General features: G+C 34.3%; 1 long non-coding RNA gene across 1 annotated transcript; it reads left to right on the top strand.

Moving 5' to 3' along the window:
• The first annotated feature begins 5,121 nt into the window (after positions 1–5,121).
• Positions 5,122–21,119, top strand: LOC136024609 (uncharacterized). Its single transcript, XR_010616857.1, has 2 exons — positions 5,122–5,208; positions 20,928–21,119. It is a non-coding gene; the product is annotated as an uncharacterized LOC136024609 (long non-coding RNA).
• Positions 21,120–21,703: the final 584 nt, after the last annotated feature.

Consider the following 21,703-nt stretch of genomic DNA (forward strand, 5'->3'; position numbering starts at 1 on the left):
GGGGGGAGGGGGGATGGATACAAAAGAATTTTTGGGAGAAGAGTTTTTTACAAGAAAAAACTTTAAAAAATGCGTCAAAGTTTTGTTTATACTCATTTTCGTTACGTTTTCTTACGGGCTGGACAAGTATTTCAGGGGGGTCCAAACCCCTAGCCCCCTCCTGTATACAGCCTTGATAACGGGTATTAATTACCACAGATAGTACCATTTTACAGATGTAGAAGAATATATCGAATTTTGATAAATGTAGGATTTCTTTGAAAGCTAGGGCATAGCAAACGTTTGTTTCAAATAAGTTTCAACTGATTTGAGGACCTGCGTATGAGTCTTAAACACACGGTTTTAAAGAAGTTATGTAATGTATGTAAATATTTCTACTTCCTAAATATCTACAAAGGGATCTACAGCTTTAATTTACCCCCTTTGCCATACCACTGTCTTCAATTATGAAATCTCCAAGTTATTTAAAAATTAAACCAACCCACATAACATAATTTCCCATATACTCTTAGTTAAGACGCAGGTCCCAGAGGCCTATTACCATCCTCACATAAACAACCGATTATTAGCGGAGACCATGATAAATTTGCCCTCTCCCCATTCTCGTCTTATAATTTGACTACTGTCGGGCTCTTTCTTTCCCCATTATGCCCTCCAGCTTAACATACAATACCTGAAAAATCCACTCCTTGCTAAACCTTCTCCTACCTCGCCAAATTCCGTCAAAAGAGGAGCAAGGTTGAAAAAAACTTCAAATCTGATTATTGATTATGACTGCTCAAACGAAAACTATTATTTTTTACATTTCACACAATTTACTCAAAGCCGAGATATGTAAAATATAAACAGATTATTTAATAGTTCAATTTATAAGCATAATCTTTTTAATAAACATTATTAAATTTTTTTCATTTTACGTTTTTGGCACAAAGGGAAATCGACCCTTCGACGCGATTCCCAAAATTCTCAATCCTTATGGTGGCTTTGGTCACCTCAACCAAAACTTGAGTTTATTATCCAGCACAAATTAACCCTTTTAATAAAGAATAATCGTTTCTGTCACTGTTCTTGAAATTAGCTTGAACTTGCTAATAGAAGGCATACTTTCTCTACAGCAGCGTCGGTTTCTGATACGGTATGCAGACGTAGTGTTCAAATTGAGAATCCTAGAAAGGTTTCAATTACGTGGACAATTCCAGTAAATTTCCCTGGAGAGCCCTAAATTGTCGTTGCATCCCCTTTAATCTTCAAGGCAAACGCTAATAACAGAATTGGGTGGGATTTTGCGTGACTTAAATCTACTCTTGTGCTATATAGTGTAGGAATATTTTGTAATCTCATTAAAAAAATGATCTGATATGGACAACGCTTTCGCTGGAGGTTTACTTTAATTTTGGGAATATGCAACAGAACAACTCTGGTTACGAAGAACAAAGGCACAGACTGAAAGTTGCACATTGCATATTGCTTAGAATTCAAAAATTTCTCATAAATTTGCTTAAAATATAAAATTACTTAGAATTAAAAAATTACTATGATTTTTGAATTAATTTTGTTGATTCTTTCAAAAAATTTCAAATTTGGGCATCTCAGTTCGAAATTTTTAGCTTAGAATTGGAGTTTTTAAAATTACTGTAGTTCTTTGCTTTGGATTTAGTTTTTGCCAAACACATCTAAATTTCGTATTTTAGATTGATGTGAAAATAACTCTTTTTTCGGAGGGCCTACTTAGTCGGAATAGGAGTTTTTTTAATTAAGATTTTTTGTTTAGAATTAGTTTTACCAGTTTCTGTTTGACAGCACATCCAAAGTTGTACCCTTCAGATCAACGCAAGACATTTTTTCCTATTTAGCAAAGAAGGATTTGGGCACAATGTATTTATTTTTTTATTTTTTTTTGTTATTTTCTTTTCAGTGCAGGGCACTTTATATAAAATGACTTGTCGCAGAAACTTCGAAATGGGCTCAATAAATCAGAAACTGAAAGTTATAGCGCCCTTTTTAACAGTCAAGAGAGATTGGAGCACAACCAGCCCTCTTCCCTCTCCTCACACCCATCATTTCCCCAAACTCATCCAATCAAAATTTATCCAATCAATAGGTAGTTTTCTTATTCAATATAGGTGAAAGGTCCAGTAATTGTGTCTTTGGAGATGACAACGCAACCTCCCCCCACACACACACAGCCATCAGGCCAAGGGCTATAAGCTATACTAGTTGCCCATTTATAACAAGACAAGATTTTTTTTTATAGAAGGGGTGGTCGTATAAACTTTAGAAGGGGCTTATTCGAATAAAATTAGAAGTTCTAGCGTCCTTTCTAAAAGTCAAAAGTGGTCGAAGGGCAACTTACCTCCTCCAAATCTTTTTTACCAAAAAAGTCCAATAGAATTTTAAGATAGCTGTTTTATTCAAAATAATCTAAACATCACATAATAAAGCCTTCGGGGTTCAAACAAACCCCCAGAGCCGGAGGGAAAGGGTTTTATTTCGTTCCCAATGGGTATATGAGTTTTTATGGAAAGAGTGGCCGTGTAACCTTTAGAGGACGCTTCTTTGATTTGAAATTGAATGTTCAATTTTCTTTTAAGAGACAAAAATGACGGAGGACGACTAGCACCCCCGCCCAACCTCCTCTTTTTCCAAACAAATCGGACTGAAACTGTGAGATGGGTATTTAGTCTCAAATAGTCCGAGCAACATATAACAATGCCTCCAGCGTTGACACACCCCTCAGAGCTCAGGGGCAAGGGTTTATAGCTATGGCCTGGGGCATATAGGGTTTTTATGGAATGGATGGTCGTATAAACTTTGGATTGGGTTCTTTTGATTGAAATCAGATTTAATTCCCCTTTTTAAAATTTAAGAGTAATTGGAAGGCAGCCAGACTCTACCACCACCACCCCCCCCTCATGCGCATTATTTCCCAAAGCTCATCATGTAAAAATTTTGAGGCAGTTATTTTGTTCAACATTGTTGAAAGGTTCAGTAATTATGCTTTGGGGATGTCAAATCCCTAATTTCATCAGGGCAAGAACTTCAGATGGAGCACATTTGATTGGAAAAATCGGAAGTTATAGTCTCGTTTTTAAAAGTCAAGATTAATTGGAAGGCAAACAGATTCTCTCCCTCCCCCCCACGCTCATCATTTCCCCAAACATGTCCAATCAAAATTTTGAGAGACCTATTTTGTTCAACATTGGTGAAATGTCCAGTAATTATGCCTTTTGGGATGTCAAATTCTGGCTTACAGCCAGCAGGACAAGGGCTGTAAGTTCGGCATTTTGGGCTGTATGTTCATTTACAGCCAGCAGTTCGGCATTTGACAAGGGCTGTATGTTCACATATGGTGTATGTTATTGAGAAAGATGGACAAGTTTGACCATTAAGTTCCAAAAAGACGAAGGGCATCCAGGTGAGCCTTTCAGAGAATGTTGAGGGGAGTGTTGACTAAATCATTAAATGTTGTATGCACGGGGTTGCATAAAGAGTGTAACTCAGGAACGACTAAGCATATTCATTTGGAATTTCTTAGGAAATGATAAGTTATTTGATCAATTGACCAAAAAGCCAGTACTTGAACGCTACTACTGCTAAAATGGGAATCTATTAAAAGTGAAGACTATATTTACTTGGACAAACAGAAAAGGTCACCAAACCCCAGGTCTATCATCCCTAACTAAACATCACAGATTAGTCAACTTGGTGACCAACAGGTTAATTCTCTAATCGCCATGGAAAATTCCCCACACTATAAACTGACAACCAAAGATAGCGACCAAAACAAGCAGGGTTGCCGACTGAACATATTTTATATCCATATGACATATTCCTATGTACCGGGACGAGCTGTCGTCAAAAAGATCTGCTTACTTCCCAATAACCAATAATATATGTAAACAATGGGCAAAGTTTATAGCTTAGAGCCTTTCCCTTGGGGGCTGTGGAGGTCACATCAGTCTTAAAAACATAGTTATTAGATCTTTGAACTACGTCGAACAAAATGGCCGTATCAAAATTTTGATGAAACAGCCTTGGGGAAAAGGGAGCTTGGGAGGGTTAGCTGCCCTCCAATATTTTTGGCCACTTAAAAGAGGCACTAGAACTTCTGATTTCTGATCAAGGGAGGCCTTTCTCGACCTTTGAGGATCACTGGCTCGATAAGATCACCCCTGGGAGAAACAAACATCTGTGACCTTCCTTCTGGCAAAAAAAAACAAAAATTTCCACATTTTGCACATGGGAGCTTGAAACATCTAGAGTTTGGTTATCTTATTTGTTGAATCGTATAGTGTATTTTCATTAAAATGATGTGGTGTTTTGGGGATGTTTCCTCCTGTTTAAGAAATTGAGCAGATTTTCTAAGGTTCGTACCTTCTGATGGAGAACGTTAAACTTAGCGATTTGTATATATTTTGAACAAGCACTAAAATTTGAATTTCTTGATGTATATATTGGTATTGAGGCTCTGTTTCTTAGAGTAGAGTTCTGTTTACTGTTGAACCGCATCGCTCCTTACTTACAGTTTGTTACCACAAACATTTTGAATGGAAGCAATCAGTTATGCTAACCTTCAAACTAAAAGAAAAAAGACAAACTAGCATTTTTAAATAGACTAAAAAATATAATTGCTTGATTTAATTATAAAAAAATGCTTAGGGTAAGTGAATATTAATTGTTAATGTTATTTAGTTTTTTGAAGTTTCATTTTCACACTTTCTTCCATCTATATTTGTTACAAACCTATGCACAAGCATAAGAGAAGAAATGGTGCAAGGGCCTAACATGTTTCCTGGAGGGCTCTTTATGAGCTTGAATAGAGATAATTGTATCTCAGGCAATGGGGTGAGGAAGGGTCATCAATACTGCCCGAGCATGAACAGTTGTAGAAAAAACATAGGAAGATAACTGACTTTATAATAAAATCAACAAACGAAAAAAATACCATCAAAGTATAAGTAATATATAGTAGCGAAATATCAATACGTCAAAGCAATACATCAGCAGAAGTAAAACTACTCAGTTTTCTATCGGAAAAATTTGTCCCTGCGCGTGTGCGAAGGCGGGCCCATGAAGCTTCTGTGGTTTTAGATATGTGCCAAAAATATTCCATGGAGAGTATGTCTATTAAGTTTACTGTGAAAATCATCAAACGTGGTGATAAATCACTAATAGGGACCACCCTTGTTATAGGTGCCAACCTTATCCGTGAGTACCCCCTCCTCATCACCTCGCTTTTTACGTTAAATTTTTTTAGAATATTTAAAAAAGCTTCATATTGTTCGAATTAAACAATCCTTGTGTTCAGGAGTCGTTCTTAAGGAATTGGAGCAAAATTCTAACTTTAGCTTAAAGAGCAAGGTGTCAAGGAGGGAGCAATCCCCTTTATATAAGTAATAATTTCTGTCCGTTTTAACTTTTAATGTTGCTCCTTACTTTCAGTTTAAAAACTTGTTTTTTTTATTAGTTTCATATTGTTTTTTTATATAATGCCAGGAAATCTCTCCCCGCCTCCACGGAAAAATTCCCCTCCCATGGAAATATTCTACAGACAATGCAATTCCAGTGAAAATTTACCCCTGACAGCTATCCTTTACAACTCCACGCGTGAAATTGAGACAGTAAAGAGAAAGGAAGACATATAAAAAAGGTTTTTTTAGGAATTCTGTCAAATTCCCCAAGTGCATAATTTACCCTGATCATTTTACTCCCAGGAAACTTCCCTCCCCATGGGGAATTCTCCCGTAAAAAAACTCTCAGTAAAAATTTCCACCCTCCCCCATATGAAAATGTATAGCCTATATACTTCCCAATAACAAATACTATGCGTAAACAGTGAGGAAATTTTATAGCTAAAAAAATCTTTCCCCTGGGGCGGGGGGGGGGGGGTCAAGTTATATCCAAAGACATAGTTATTGGGTCTTTCAATTATGATGAGCAAAATGACTATCTCAAAATTTTGATCTGACGATTTTGGGATAAAAAGGCGAGAGAGGGGTAAAAAAGGTAAGGTAAAGGATACGGCATTAGACTTTACAGCCCGTACCGGCGCTGCTGATTTCCATTTCCTGGCCCTTCAGCCAGGAAGTGCAATAGGGGGTTGGGGGCCAGCCATCCTGTGCTTTCGCACACCCTTCCTGTTTACCTTCCCCAGATTTCTCCGGGTACCCATTTAGAGCTGGGTCGACTCTGGCTAAGCTTACAGAGTCACGCCACTGACCCCCGTCCCAAACTGAAGAATTGGGTACACCGGGATTCGAACCCGCGTTCTCTCAGACGAAGGATCCCAAATCCAGCGCACCAACCCACTCGGCCAGGACGGCCTTGAGAAGGGGCCTTGAGAGAGAGGGGGCGGTAGAAGGGGCCTAGTTGCCCTCTAATCTTTTTCGTTACTTAAAAAGGGCACTAGGATGCTCTTCTTGGCAATACGGGGATCGGGGTTCGATCCCCACCATAGGAAGGTCGGGCGACAAGCTCGCTACTTGTTCCTGTAAAAAAAGACCTAGCAACTAAAACGTTGTTTCGACGCCGGGTGTGCCAGCAACGGCTATCCTCCCTTTTTTTATCCTTTGTAACATGATCTTGACGATATCATACTAAAATAATTTATGTGGAAAAATACTAAATATTTCACTTAAATATAGAGCTCTCAATATCTCTTGACTGAAGTCTTGACATGCCAATAACACAGACTACACGACGATAGGGCATTTCCAGGGAGTGTTTATTTTGACACATAACATCCGGGGATAATTTTACAGCTTCTATTTGGTTATCTAATGGTTTTGTTACTTGATATATGACAATAGAAATCTGTGGGGTAAATCCCACTATATCTGTATTTTCTTTGTTTTAGTGTAAATGAATTGACACAATGTTTATCAGGTATGTATCACTGGCACATCGTACATCTATCAACTGAAAACATGAACTATGGGCAAAAACTTAAAAAAAAAAACAAATGCGGTACCGAATCTTATCGAGTCTCTAACCTAAAATTAGAAGCAAAATTACAAGAAATCTGAGTCTTTTTGTCAAGAAAACATTTGTCTGCTTCATATATAATTTGGGAAATAAATACAAATGTCACAGTATCAAACAGTTCGTGGTAACGAACTGTAGTAAGGAGCGACCCGGCTCAATAGTAACCAAAACTCTAAAAAATGGAATTTTGATACCAATAGCTATATCAAAAGAATCGCATTTTAATGCTGGTTTTAAATATATAAGTTTCATCAAGTTTAGTCTATTCAAGTTACCCATCAAAAGTTACGAGCCTGAGAAAATTTGCGTTATTTTAGAAAATAGGGGGAAACACCCCCTAAAAGTCATAGAATCTTAACGAAAATCACACCATCAGATTCAGCGTATCAGAGAACCCTATTGTAGAAGTTTTAAGCTCCTATCTACAAAAATGTGGAATTTTGCATTTTTTGCCAGAAGGCAGATCACGGATGCGTGTTTATTTTTTTGTTTTTTTTTGTTTTTTTTTTTTCCCCAGGGGTGATCGTATCGACCCAGTTGTACTAGAATGTTGCAAGAGGGCTCATTCTAACGGAAATGAAAAGTTCTAGTGCCCTTTTTAAGTGACCAAAAAAATTGGAGGGCACCTAGGCCCCCTCCCACGCTAATTATTTTCCCAAAGTCAACGGATCAAAATTCTGAGATAGCTATTTTATTCAGCGTAGTCGAAAAACCTTATAACTATGTCTTTGGGGACGACTTACTCCCCCACAGTCCCCGTGGGAGGGGCAACAAGTTACAAACTTTGACCTGTGCTTGCATATAGTAATGGTTATTGGGAAGTATACAGGCGTTTTCAGGAGGATTTTTTTGGTTGGGGGGAGGGGTTGAGAAGAGGGGGATATGCTGGGGGAACTTTCCGTCGAGAATTTGTCATGGGAAAAGAAAACTTCCATGAAGGGAGAGCAGGATTTACTAGCATTATTTAAAAAAAAAAATAAAAAATAAATGTGAAAAAGCTTTTTCAGCTGGAAGTAAGGAACAGCAATAAAACTTAAAACAAACAGAAATTATTACCCATATAAGGGGCTCACTTCCTTATGATACCTAGCTCTTTACGCTAAAGTATTTTTAGTAATTTCAACTATTTATTCTACGGCTTTTGTGATTCAGGGGTCATTCTTAATGAATTGGGATAAAATTTAAGCTTTAGTGTAAAGAGCGAGGTACTGACGATGGGGCGAATCCCCTCATATATGTAATAAAAACATGAGAATACAAAAGTTCTTTACGTAAGCTAATTTATAAGCTACGTAAATCTTTTACCAATAAAAAGATTCGTAAAAAATTAAAAGTTCTAGTTGCCTTTTTAATTAACCAAAAAATCGGAGGGCAACTAGGCTTCGCCCCCGCTCTTTTTTTCTCAAAATCATTCGATCAAAATTATGAGAAAGCCATTTAGCCCCCCCCCCCCAAAAAAAAAATATTCAAATTTCGTTTTGATTATTCCTCTGCGGAGAGCCAAAATCAAAACATGCATTGATTCAAAAACGTTCAGAAATTAAATACAAAAAAACAAGTTTTTTCAACTGAAAGTAAGGAGTGACATCAAAACTTAAAACGCACAGAAATTACTTCGTATATGAAAGAGGCTGCTTCCTCATCAACGCCCCGCTCTTTACGCCAAAGTTTGACTCTTTCTCTCAATTCTTCTTTCTAAAACAGTAAAAAACTTTAGCGTAAAGAGCGGGGCGTTGATGAGGAAGCAGCCTCTTTCATATACGAAGTAATTTCTGTGCGTTTTAAGTTTTGATGTCACTCCTTACTTTCAGTTGAAAAAACTTGTTTTTTTTTTACTTAATACCATAAAGGGTCACTTTATCTAACTACGCGTTTTGAAGGATGGCAAAGTTTTTGTCAAGAAAACATTTGTCTGCTTCATATATAATTTGGGAAATAAATACAAATGTCACAGTATCAAACAGTTCGTGGTAACGAACTGTAGTAAGGAGCGACCCGGCTCAATAGTAAACAAAACTCTAAAAGACGGAATTTTGATGCTAATTGATACATCAAAAGAATCAAATTTTTGTGCTGATATATATATATATATATATATATATATATATATATATATATATATATATATATATATATATATATATATATATATATATATACATATAAGTTTAATCAAATTTAGTCTTTGTCATCAAAAGTTACGAGCCTGAGAAAATTTGCCTTATCAAAGAACCCTATAGCAAAAATTTCAAGCTCCTATCTACAAGAATGTGGAAATTCGTATTTTTCGCCAGAAGACAGATCACGGGTGCGTGTTTATTTGTTTTTTTTTTTTTTTTTTTTTTCTTGTTTGTTTTTTTCTTTTCCCCAGGGGTCATCGCATCGACCAAATGGTCCTAGAATGTCGCAAGAGGGCTCGTTCTAACGGAAATGAAAAGTTCTAGTGCCCTTTTTAAGTGACCAAAAATTGGAGGGCACCTAGGCCCCCTCCCACGCTCATTTTTTCCCAAAGTCAATGGATCAAAATTTTAGACAGCCATTTCGTTCTGCATAGTCGAAAACCATAATGACTATGTCTTTGGGGATGACTTACTCCCCCACAGACCCTGGGGGAGGGGCTGCAAGTTACACTTGCCAGTTACATTTTGACCAGTGTTTATATACAGTAATGGTTATCGGGAAGTTTACAGACGTTTTCAGGGGGATTTTTTTGGTTTGGGGGTGGGTTTGAGGGGAGGGGGCTATGTAAATAACGACGAAGACAACACTGCCTTTCCATCACAAACACCAAAAACAAGAAGAACAATAGGGAATTTTTTAAGACAGTGGGAAACAAATTAGAATAAACATTTCGGCCCTACGTCCAAGGGCCATCCTCAGCAATACAAATAAGAAAAAACAACTTACAAGAGGATAAAATGAATGAAACTAAAATGAATAGTTGTTCAAAACAGTCCCAGCATCCTTACCTCAACGAATTTAAACCAGGACTGATAAATAAATTGTTATGAAACGAGGCAATTCATTGAAATGAAAGAAAATGATTTAAAAACAGGTTTTTAATGCCAGCCTAGCTTTTTTCGCTGCTGATCTTATAGGTCTATTTGTGACAGGTTCTGTGTTAATATCTATTGGTTTATTATAATATTTCGTAAGGTCATTTATAATTAAATTTGTGTATAAATCATTCAGTGAATATTCTCCTAAATCCCTATTTAAGGAAATATTATTATCCTTAAGTGTGATTTCGATTTCTTTTCGAACTACTTGCTTTATGAAACCCGAAAAGAAGAGCGATTTGCTCATATATGACAATTAAAAACATTAATACACATTATTAAAGATAAAACACAAAAAAATACATTATTTCCTCTGAAAGGAAATCTCTAGAAAAGTTTTTATTCGAAAATTTGTCTTCTGCTGATTTTAACCAAGTTGCTGGATTGGAAAGAAATTTATTTAGTCATGATTTCCGCTTATCAAGGGAACGACTTATTAAAAAATTGGAAAACCTACGAAATGAATCATCAATAAATAACCCTATTTATGCTCCAAGATTCACTCCTGGACCGGCTGTGGTTAACTTGTCCTCTATAACGCTTGAACCATTGGAAATTCAAACTCTCGAAAAAGGTCTAAAATTCTTGTTTTTTCCGAAACAAGTTCCTGTGTCGGATTTGATTTCCTCTCTAGAGTCGTCTTTGCACACATTTTATTCATCTATTTCCAACCCAGGCGAAGTTAGGGCTTGCCTTATTGATACGCTTTACAATAATTAAAAAAGGCTAATCCTCCCGCCAATATAAAACTAGATAATTTGCGTGACCTAAGAATTCTATCCAATCTCCGCAAAGATCCGTCCATTATTATAACTAAAGCAAATAAAAGCAATTCTTTTGTTGTCATGGATACGAAAGATTACGACCCAAAAATTTATGCACATCTAAATGACAAAACTACATATAAAGCTACAACCCACGATCATACTGATCATTTTGCTAACAAAATTATAAAAGAATTAAAAGAACTAAAACAAAATGGTAAAATTACTCCAAAATTATATAATAAATTTTTCCCCCGAGGCAGCTTTTTTCCAAAATTTTATGGTCTACCAAAATTACATAAGCAAGGCATTCCTTTAAGGCCAATTGTAGGTTGTACGAAAGCCCCCGCCTCCAACATTGGAAAATGGTTGTGTACAGCCTTCAAACCTTTGCTTTTTTCTCAAAAATCTTATATATATATAATTCCGTCGATTTAGTTAAAAACTCAAAAACGTAAATATTTCAGCAAATACAATTATCAGTAGATTTGACGTTGTGTCTATGTATACAAATATTAATGTAGCAGAATCCAGAAATTATTAGAAAAATAAGATAAATGAAAATTATGACTTAATAGAAGTTTCAGCAACAGGATTAGATTGCGACGTTTTAATGATCTTGGTTAAACTTTGTAACAAGTATTCAATGTATTTCCAATTCCGTAATTCTTTCTACCAACAAATAAGTGGCACCCATGGGTGCGCCACTTTCCGGGTTACTGGCGAATATTTGTGTAGACTATATTGAAAATTGGGCGTTAAATTCATATTTTTTGAAACATATCTTTTGGGGACGTCACATGGATGACGTAATTTCACTTTGGAACTATGGGGAAAATGAACTTGGGGATTTTTTAGATCACCTTAATGCATATGATAGGAATTTACAGTTTACCTTAGAAATTGAAATTGCAAATAAAATCTCATTCCTAGATGTTCTAATTATTCGTAACTTAGCTAAACTAGATTTTACTATATACAGAAAACCAACACGAAACAATAGATATTTACATTTTGAATCAAACCTTCCCCCACAAGTGAAAAGAGGTGTTGTAATATCTCTCGTAGATCGTGCCCTGAACATTTGTTCTGATTCCTACATCACAGCTGAACTAGACCCTATTGGGGACATACTTTTTTGAAATGGGTATCCTCTTTTATTTATCAATAATACAATTAACCGTAGAGTGAAAAGACACTCCCATAAATCAACGATAATTTACCATGTGAAAATCCCGATAAGCCCCAAAACATAATTTACCTCCCATATATCCTAAAAATCACTAGAAATCTTAAAAAAAGTATGCATACAAAATAATCTGTATGTTGTTGTATTTACCAATAATTTGAAAATCATAAATCTCCTAAATTCTAGTAAAGATAAGACTCCAGTTACTCGCCAAAGAGGTGTCTATCAAATACCAGGTGACTGTGGCAAATTCTATGTGGGGAGAACCCACCAGAATTTCGAGAAACCCCTACAACAACATAAAGATGATAAAGATGATATCACCTAAGCTCTGAATTCTAATATTACTTCTGTTTCTTTTGATTCTGCTTTAAGCAGCCATGTTTTCGAAAATCCCAGTCACAAAGTACTTTTTGAAGAATTCGCCATTATTAGCAATGATCCAGGCATAAAGCAAGAAGTTCGAGAAGCAATTGAAATCAGACTTAAGATTAATAATAATAGTACTTTAAATAGGGATTTAGGAGAATATTCACTGAATGCTTTATACACAAATTTAATTAAAAATGACCTTACGAAATATTTTTAAAAAACCAATAGATATTAACACAGAACCTGTCACAAATAGACTTATAAGATCAGCAGCAAAAAAGCTAGGCTGGCATTAAAAACCTGTTTTTAAATCATTTTCTTTCATTTCAATGAGTTGCCTCGTTTCATAACAATTTACTTATCAGTCCTGGTTTAACTTCGCTGAGGTAAGGATGCTGGAACTGTTTTGAACAACTATTCATTTTAGTTTTATTCATTTTATCCTCTTGTAAGTTGTTTTTTCTTATTTGTATTGCTGAGGATGGCCCTTGGACATAGGGCCGAAATATTCATTCTAATTTGTTTCCCACTGTCTTAAAAAATCCCCTATGTTCTTCTTGTTTTTGGTGTTTGAGGGGGCTATGTGGGAGAATCTTTCCTTGGAGGAATATGTCATGGGGGAAGAGAAATTCAATGAAAAGGGTGCAGGATTTTCTAGCATTACTTTAAAAAAATAAACAATGAAAAAATAAACATGAAAAAGTTTTTTCAATTGAAGGTAAGGAGTAGCATTAAAACTTAAAACAAACAAAGATTATTACGCATGCTAAAAATACTTTAGCATAAAAAGCGAGGTATTTAGGAGGAGATATATACCTCACTCTTTATGCTAAAGTATTTTTAGTAATTTCAACTATTTATTCTACGGTCTTTCTGATTCAGGGGTCATTCTTAAAGAATTGGGACGGAAATTAAGATTTAGTGTAAAGAGCGAGGTATTAACGAGGGGACAAACTTCCTCATATACATAATAAAAATATAAGAACATAAAAGTTTGTTACGTAACTTAATTCTTAAGTTACGTATATTTTTTACTAATAAAAATGTTCGTTAAAAATTAAAAGTTCTAGTTGCCTTTTTAAGTAACCGAAAAATTGGAGGGCAACTAGGCTTCCTTCCCCACCCCTTATTTCTCAAAATCGTCTGATCAAAACTAAGAGAAAGCCATTTAGCCAAAAAAAGCATTAATATGCAAATTTCATTTCAATAATTTATGTGCGGAGAGCCAAAATCAAACATGCATTAATTCAAAAACGTTTAGAAATCAAATAAAAAAACTAGTTTTTTAACTGAAAGTAAGGAGCGACATTAAAGCTTAAAACGAACTGAAATTACTCCGTGTATGAAAGGGGCTGTTCCATTCTCAACATTCCGCTCTTTACGCTAAAGTTTCTTACTGTTTAATAAAGTAGAATTGAGAAAAAGAGTCAAACATTAGCGTAAAGAGCGGGGCGTTAAAAAGGGAACAGCCTCTTTCATACACGGAGTAATTTCTGTTCGTTTTAAGCGTCACTCCTTACTTTCAGTTAAAAAACTAGCTTTTTTTATTTAATTGTTATCAGGAGCCAAAGAGAATAAGAAGCTCTAACAGGGTGGCGAACGTGGTCCACACATAGACTATCATTTTCAATGTGAAGAGCATAAGAATAGCTAATTTAGACCACAAGTAGCCGAGAAATGATCCAAAAGCCATCAAAATTAGAAACTGGACCAGAAGTGTCAAATTTGAATCACACGGATCATGAAATTTCAAATTTCTTTGTAAAAAAACACACGTTTTTCAAACTATTTTCTACAAGTTCTTTATATATTCTAATGCTGAGATCCTGAATTTTCGTAGATATAAAAATTTGGCTATGTGTTTAGCCATTTGTGTTCTTTAAAGCTCTAAATTAAATATGCTGTCATGTCCGTAGGCGTTTGTGGCCAATAGCAAGGGTGCAATCCATTTTGCTTTTAGTACAGAATCATATGGAAAATAGAAAAAAATAAAAAAATAAGATGAACACCATTCATTCACTGTTTCCTCTTTCTTTCCCTTTCCAAATATAATGACCACTACCGTTGTAATTATACCTCATTAACCCCCCTAGTTGAGCCAGATATAATCCTAGGCTACCAACAAATTTCGTGGATTTCTTTTTTTTCACTTACTGCTTATTTGTCATAAACATTTGATTCAAAATACAAAGTAAAATTAATTTCAAAATAAACAACTACAAAATCAGTAATCTTTTGCTTATGGCCTAGGGTTATATCTGGAGTTTGTTTTTAGACAAAAATTCATAAATACGAAAAGTTTTTTCGTAGAGCTTATTGCTATGTTTAGTCCCATAAGGGGTGGGGGAAGGAGGACCGGGACACAATAAGAATTGCATTGACTCTCTTTTTCTATGTAGATTTTGTCCTATATTCTAGATTAAACAAATATTGCTTATCCCCTCTTCTGAAGTATATACAATGCTATAATTAAAAAATTATTACCTCATCACATTCAGAAAATTGCTTATAATCAATTTTTAGTAGAATATTTGGCGATTATAGATAAGAAGAGAGGAATTGAAAACTGTTAGAAAATATATAACGAAAAATCTGGCAACTTCGCTAAAAAATAGATACTTCAAAGAAAACTGAAAATTTGATAAGATTAATCTGCAATGAAATAAAATTATAACAGAAATGTCTCTATAAACGATAAATAATCAGCGTCTTTTATATTCAACAATTATTCAAAGCCAAAATCTAGTTTGTAGTAAGTAGGCTGTCTCCAGAAAATACTATTAGGTTGAGTAGGTTAGTTAACTTCAATATGGTAGGCTACTGGGGACAAAATTCCGCTTTTTTTACTCTACTCCTATATTTTGAAGCGCATAAAAGGCAAGTGCTTAGCAGTTTTTTTCTGAAATCAGCCCGTAGAGAACAACATAGAACAACACGAACATAGACCACATTGCAATAGGCCATTTCCAGGGAATGTTTATTCTGAAACATAGCATCTCGGATTAATTTTACAGCTTCTATTTGATTATCTAATGAGTTTGTTGCTTCCTATATGACAATAGAAATAGCAGGAGCTTATCAAACATTATATTTATTTTTTGTTCTGATGCAAACGAATTGACGCATAAAGTTTACCCAGTACGCATGAATTGGTACATCATATATGTGTCACTTGACAATACAAAACCCAAGGAAGCTATTGTCAGAAACATAGACATACAAGTAAAATATTCTTCTCATGCTATTAGACAGCAAAAATTATGAAAAATCCAAGGGTGTGTCCAGAAATTTGCTCGGGAGGGGGTACACAGCACTTAAAAAAAACGCACTAAAAATTGGTTTATATGCATTTTGTTACTTTTTTACGAGTCGGGAAAAATCTTGGAGAGAGGGGTGGGTTTTAAACCCGTACTCCCCCACCACTATATACGGCCTTAGGTGGAACCTTAAATAGTACTTATGTGTTATACTGCCAATATTCGAGTTGACGCCGTGTAAAACACGAGAACGAACCGGTTTTATCTATCTGTATCAAGAAACAATTAGCTTACGCTCAGTGGAAAAGAAATGGTGAGTCACAGAATACGTTGGAATTATATAGCTTGGACTATATATTTGCACATTAGGGAGGTGGGCGCTAGGTTAAGTTACCCCCACCCCACCCACCATTCTAATATGCAAGTATATAGCCCAAATTTGTTTGTGAAGTATTATATTTTCATCATGCTTTGGTATTTTTCATTAAGATTAACCAAACTTTACTTTTAGAGTGTTGGCGGTATAATACATAAGTACCCCTTAAATATTCTATCGTTTATGGAGGCTAAAAACAAAACTAAAATGAATGAATAGAGAAAACTTCGTTTTGAGTAATTTACGTTGAGTAATTTACGGAGCTTCAAAACGTGCAAAATAGTGTTAATGTAAAATAATGTTATATCACAAATAATGTAAGAAAAAAAAATCATTAAGGTGAAAACGTAGGTGTCAATTCATACGTTAGAAAATTCTTCGTAATAATCCTCAAAACCTTCGAGGGACATCTCAAGATACTAATTTGTTTCTTTTTAGGGTATTTTCATTTCTTTCAATTTGTAACATAGCTCAAGGAAATAACTTTTTTCTCACTATTTTCTTTTGTCTTGTTCAATATAGAACATATGTATTATAGCTAAAATATTAGTGTCAATATATGATGTGCAAGCTTATTTATACAGCTCTTCTAAACCTGAATGATATGCCTCGAGTAACTAGCTTTGATTATAACATTTTAACATAATCGTAACTGATAATTTTCCTTATTTCCTAAATTAAACGTAGGCTTCTAACAATTAGTTATATAAATCACAAATATTATATCAAACTAATTACGGCAGTTTGGTCTCTACCAGCAGTTCAGGGAAAGTAAAAAATTGTGTGGTAATGTTTTATCTAGTAATTACTTAGATGGTTCTGGTTGCGTTTCTTAGGTCAGAGCGTTCTTTAAACATTGAGATAAAAAATCAAGCTATGGTGTAAAGAGGAGGGATCTGAGGAGGCTGTGCTCCACGTTTCGGTTTTATTCGGTTTAAGCCTTAACGTCACTCTTTACTTTCATTTAAAATTTTTGCTTCTAATAAAAATTTTTTAAGTATTATTAGGGTTGTCATAAATATCTTTGCAGCTCCCCTCGATCCCAAACACTTTACACATTAAAGTTTAAATTTTTATTAAAGTCAGGTACGTAAATAGGACTTTATCTTAGAAAACAAATTGTTTTGTTTTGTCAAATAAGAAGTGAAGAGAAATTCTGGAAAATTTAATATCTCAATGGGTGGATCACAGCCCTCCTCCCTGCCCCCATGTCCCTGGTTACAATACTTTGCGAATAAAACATAGTTTCAGCCTAATTTCTCTAAAAGATTAATTCGATTTCTATAAATATGAGGGAGGGTGCTACGCACGACAAAACTCCACTCTTTATGAAAAACTTAGCTTTTTATCACAATCTTATGATTCAGAACAAATACTGTTTTCCTTTAAAAGCTACCTATAAAAATATATATTTTATAAAGAAAAACTTTTAAAACACTACTTTTTACAATTGGACTAAAAATGGGAAAATAAATTTTTTGCTTCTAGACAATACTTTTGATACATATACTTCAAATTTCTGAATGTTTTGAAGGTGGCTAACTCTTTACTCAAACTTGTCAAAATTTTCTAAAACTTTAAACGAGGTGGGCATTTTCAGTCAACTACCAACTGATATCAAAATATTTATCATACAAGCATAATTTTATTAGTGCTGGGGATGACAAATTTACTGTTCTTTATTTAGGTAAATTAGTATTTAGTTTATCAGTTAATTATCAGCAAATTTTCAGTAAATTATTATTAAATTATCAATTGATAGTACGAAATTATCCTCTATCCCACCGTATTTTCATTGTTTTATGTTGTTAATCTTAATTATTGTTAGTCTTTTTTCTTCGCCACCAAAAATATAATTACATTTATTTACTAAGTACTAAATTTAGCTTTTAACACGTGTCATCCAATTCAAGGGTTAATGATAAAACAAGGTTTTTATGACTTGTCGTTTGTATTTAATTGGCAAGAGTCTGGTTTGTTTATTGCTCACAATAATTTGATATGCCCTATGAATTGGTGATAGAAAAGTTCCAGTTGCTATTTTGTAGTTTTGCTCATCGAACGCAGTAGAAATGTATTTATATAAACATATTATAAAAAATAAAGCAAACGTGTTATTTAATATAAAATAATATTAATATAAAAAAAAATAAGATGGAATATAATTAATTATAAAGATTAGCTATATGAAAATATAATTAAGAAGCTACTAAATAATTTAAAAGCTACAGTCTTAATTAAAAGCTGTTGAACTATATTCAAATACAAAAAAAAACATATTCTTATATGGGTGTTTGCAAAGGGTGACAAAGGGCTAAAGGGCAACAAAATAATTCAAAACATAAATGTTAAAAGAAAGAAAAATCGAAAAAAAAGAAAAAAAGTCAATAAAACACAAAGGCTACCATCTGTTTTTCTTTTCTTCTATTGTCGGATTGTTAAAAAAAAAAAAAAAAAAAAAAAAAAAAAAAAAAAAAAAAAAAAAAAAAAAAAAAAAAAAAAAAAAAAAACAGGAGAAAAGAAGTATGGCATACTGAGTTTTTAAGACAGTGGTGGATGTATCAAACAGTTCGTGGTAACGAACTGTAGTAAGGAGTGACCCGGCTCAATAGAAACCAAAACTCTAAAAAATGGAATTTTGAAACCAATAGCTACATCGAAAGAATCGCATTTTAATGCTGATTTTAAATATATAAGTTTCATCAAGTTTAGTCTTACGCACCAAAAGTTACGAGCCTGACAAAATTTGTGTTATTTTAGAAAATAGGGGGAAACACCCCCTAAAAGTCATAGAATCTTAACGAAAATTGCACCATCAGATTAAGCGTATCAGAGAACCCTACTATAGAAGTTTCAAGCTCCTATCTACAAAAATGTGGAATTTTGTATTTTTTGCCAGAAGGCAGATCACGGATGCGTGTTTATTTGTTTTTTGTTTTTTTTTTTTGTTTTTTTTCCTTTTCTCAGGGGTGATCGTATCGACCCACTTATCCTAGAATGTTGCGAGAAGGCTCATTCTAATGGAAATGAAAAGTTCTAGTGCCCTTTTTAAGTGACCAAAAAAATTGGAGGGCACCTAGGCCCCCTCCCACGCTAATTATTTTCCCAAAGTCAACGGATCAAAATTCTGAGATTGCCATTTTATTCAACGTAGTCGAAAAACCTTATAACTATGTCTTTGGGGACGACTTACTCCTCCACAGTCCCCGTGGGGGGGGGGCTACAAGTTACAAACTTTGACCAGTGCTTACATATAGTAATGGTTATTGGGAAGTGTACAGGTGTTTTCAGGAGGATTTTTTGGTTGGGGGGAGGGGTTGAAAAGTTGGGGATATACTGGGGGAAATTTCCATCGAGGAATTTGTCATGGGGGAAGAAAATTTCCATGAAGGGAGCGCAGGATTTACTAGCATAATTTAAAAAAAAACAATGAAAAAATAAATATGAAAAAGTTTTTTTCAGTTGGAAGTAAGGAGCAGCATTAAAACTTAAAACACAGAAATTATTACCCATATGAGGGGCTCACCTCCTCCTAATACCTCGCTCTTTACGCTAAAGTATTTTTAGTATTGTCAACTATTTATTCTGCGGCTTTTGTGATTCAGGGGTCATTCTTAATGAATTGGGCCAAAATTTAAGATTTAGTGTAAAGAGAGAGGTACTGACGAGGGGGCGAACCCTCTCATATATGTAATAAAAACATGAGAATAAAAAATTCTTTACGTAAGCTAGTTTATAAGTTACGTATATCTTTTACTAATATAAAGATTCGTAAAAAATTAAAAGTTCTTGTTGCCTTTATTATTAACCAAAAAATTGGAGGGCAACTAGGCTTCCTCCCACGCTCTTTTTTCTCAAAATCATTCGATCAAAATTATGAGAAAGCCATTTAGCCAAAAAAAAAAATGCAAATTTCATTTTAATTATTTCTCTGCGGAGAGCCAAAATAAAAACATGGATTGATTCAAAAACGTTCAGAAATTAAATAGAAAAAACAAGTTTTTTCAACTGAAAGTAAGGAGCGACATTAAAACTTAAAACGAACAGAAATTACTTCGTATATGAAAGGGGCTGCTTCCTCATCAACGCCCCGCTCTTTACGCTATGGTTTGACTCTTTCTCTCAACTCTTCTTTTTAAAACAGTAAAAAACTTTAGCGTAAAGAGCGGGGCGTTGATGAGGAAGCAGCCCCTTTCATATACGAAGTAATTTCTGTTCGTTTTAAGTTTTAATGTCGCCCTTTACTTTCAGTTGAAAAAACTTGTTTTTTTTTCATTTAATTGATTCAAAAGCTGATGTTTTACGGGTATTATGACACCCTCCTAAAAAATTCTTTCTAAATAAAACTGATTTGTATGATCTACCTTAGTTCCAATTCACTGATTTCCAATTTGGTATAAACAAAAAATTGCGACAGTAGAATCAATAATGTGGAAAGTGAAAAAGATTATAGGAAACTCAAAGCATTTGATTTTTTTTCCAATTTATCTTTAGATATGCTTCTCAAAAGGTATTATATGATATCTTTTTCAAAGTAAGGATTACATCCCCCCTCACTCATTCGAACCGGACTGATGGATCCATTTTGTTCCAAATATAATCCCTGGCTCTCTATTATCGCTATAAAAGGAAAACTGTGACAGTAGATTCACCTGTGTTGGAAATTTAGAAAGCCTTGTAGAAACCTCAAAGGAGAGAATTAGCTTTGGATTTGATCCAGTTTTATCTTTCAGCACTAGTTGAAGAGACAGAAGAACGAGGGTATTGATTAACAGTAGAAAACAAAGAGGAAGGGGGAATTTGATAATCTTTTTTTTAATTGGATGTGACTTTATACCTTGCAGAGAAAATCTGAAAATGCTTCATCGACAATTTTTTTTCTTTCTTATTTTGTCAGGATGTTCTTACTTATGTTTTGTCGTTTAGATTTCAGGCTCTTGGGATCAATGGTGGACCAAAAATTGTGAAAAGGAGGGTGTACTGCTGGCTAGATTCTTCAAGGCAAGTTTTTACAATGACAGAAACATATAAATGTAACTAAAAAGAAATAAATATGAAATTGAACTATATCTGATCTAAATTGGTGTCAATTTTGCTCTTGATAATATATATATATTTTTACAAATAATAGCATGATCTAATGCCGCTTTTTGTAGTTGTGTTGTCCTTTTTGGGGAACTTTTAACTTGGGGAGCCAACGGTCTAAAAAATCCCAATATAACATTTGAATTTCAGGTCAGGCAGAAAGCGCCTGGTCCGGTCACAAGATCAAGAAATGTGTAAATTATATATATATATATATATATATATATATATATATATATATATATATATATATATATATATATATATATATATATATATATATATATATATATATACATATTTTGTTAAACTTAAGCCAGTAGATCGGTCTTTATCAGGCTGTCACTAAGGTAGACAAGAAGATCTGAATTTTATTTTGAACAGGCAAAATGAAAAAAAATAGGTTTTCTTTCCTTCCACACTTTTCCTTTTTCAAAGTGACTAGTAACTTGGGACTTTTACCATTCAGTCGTTACACGAACCAAATAAAATGTAATTAGGGGGGATCTGTTGCGGTTTTGTAAAATAAAAAGCTGTTTTGGAAATATGTATATTAGGCATCGAATAAAGATAAATTCAATTGTAGACAGGGGTCAAGGTCCCTCTGTAATTAAATG

The sequence above is a fragment of the Artemia franciscana genome, chromosome 3 (genome assembly GCF_032884065.1).
Source record: "Artemia franciscana chromosome 3, ASM3288406v1, whole genome shotgun sequence".
In the NCBI taxonomy this organism is placed as follows: Eukaryota; Metazoa; Arthropoda; class Branchiopoda; order Anostraca; family Artemiidae; genus Artemia; species Artemia franciscana.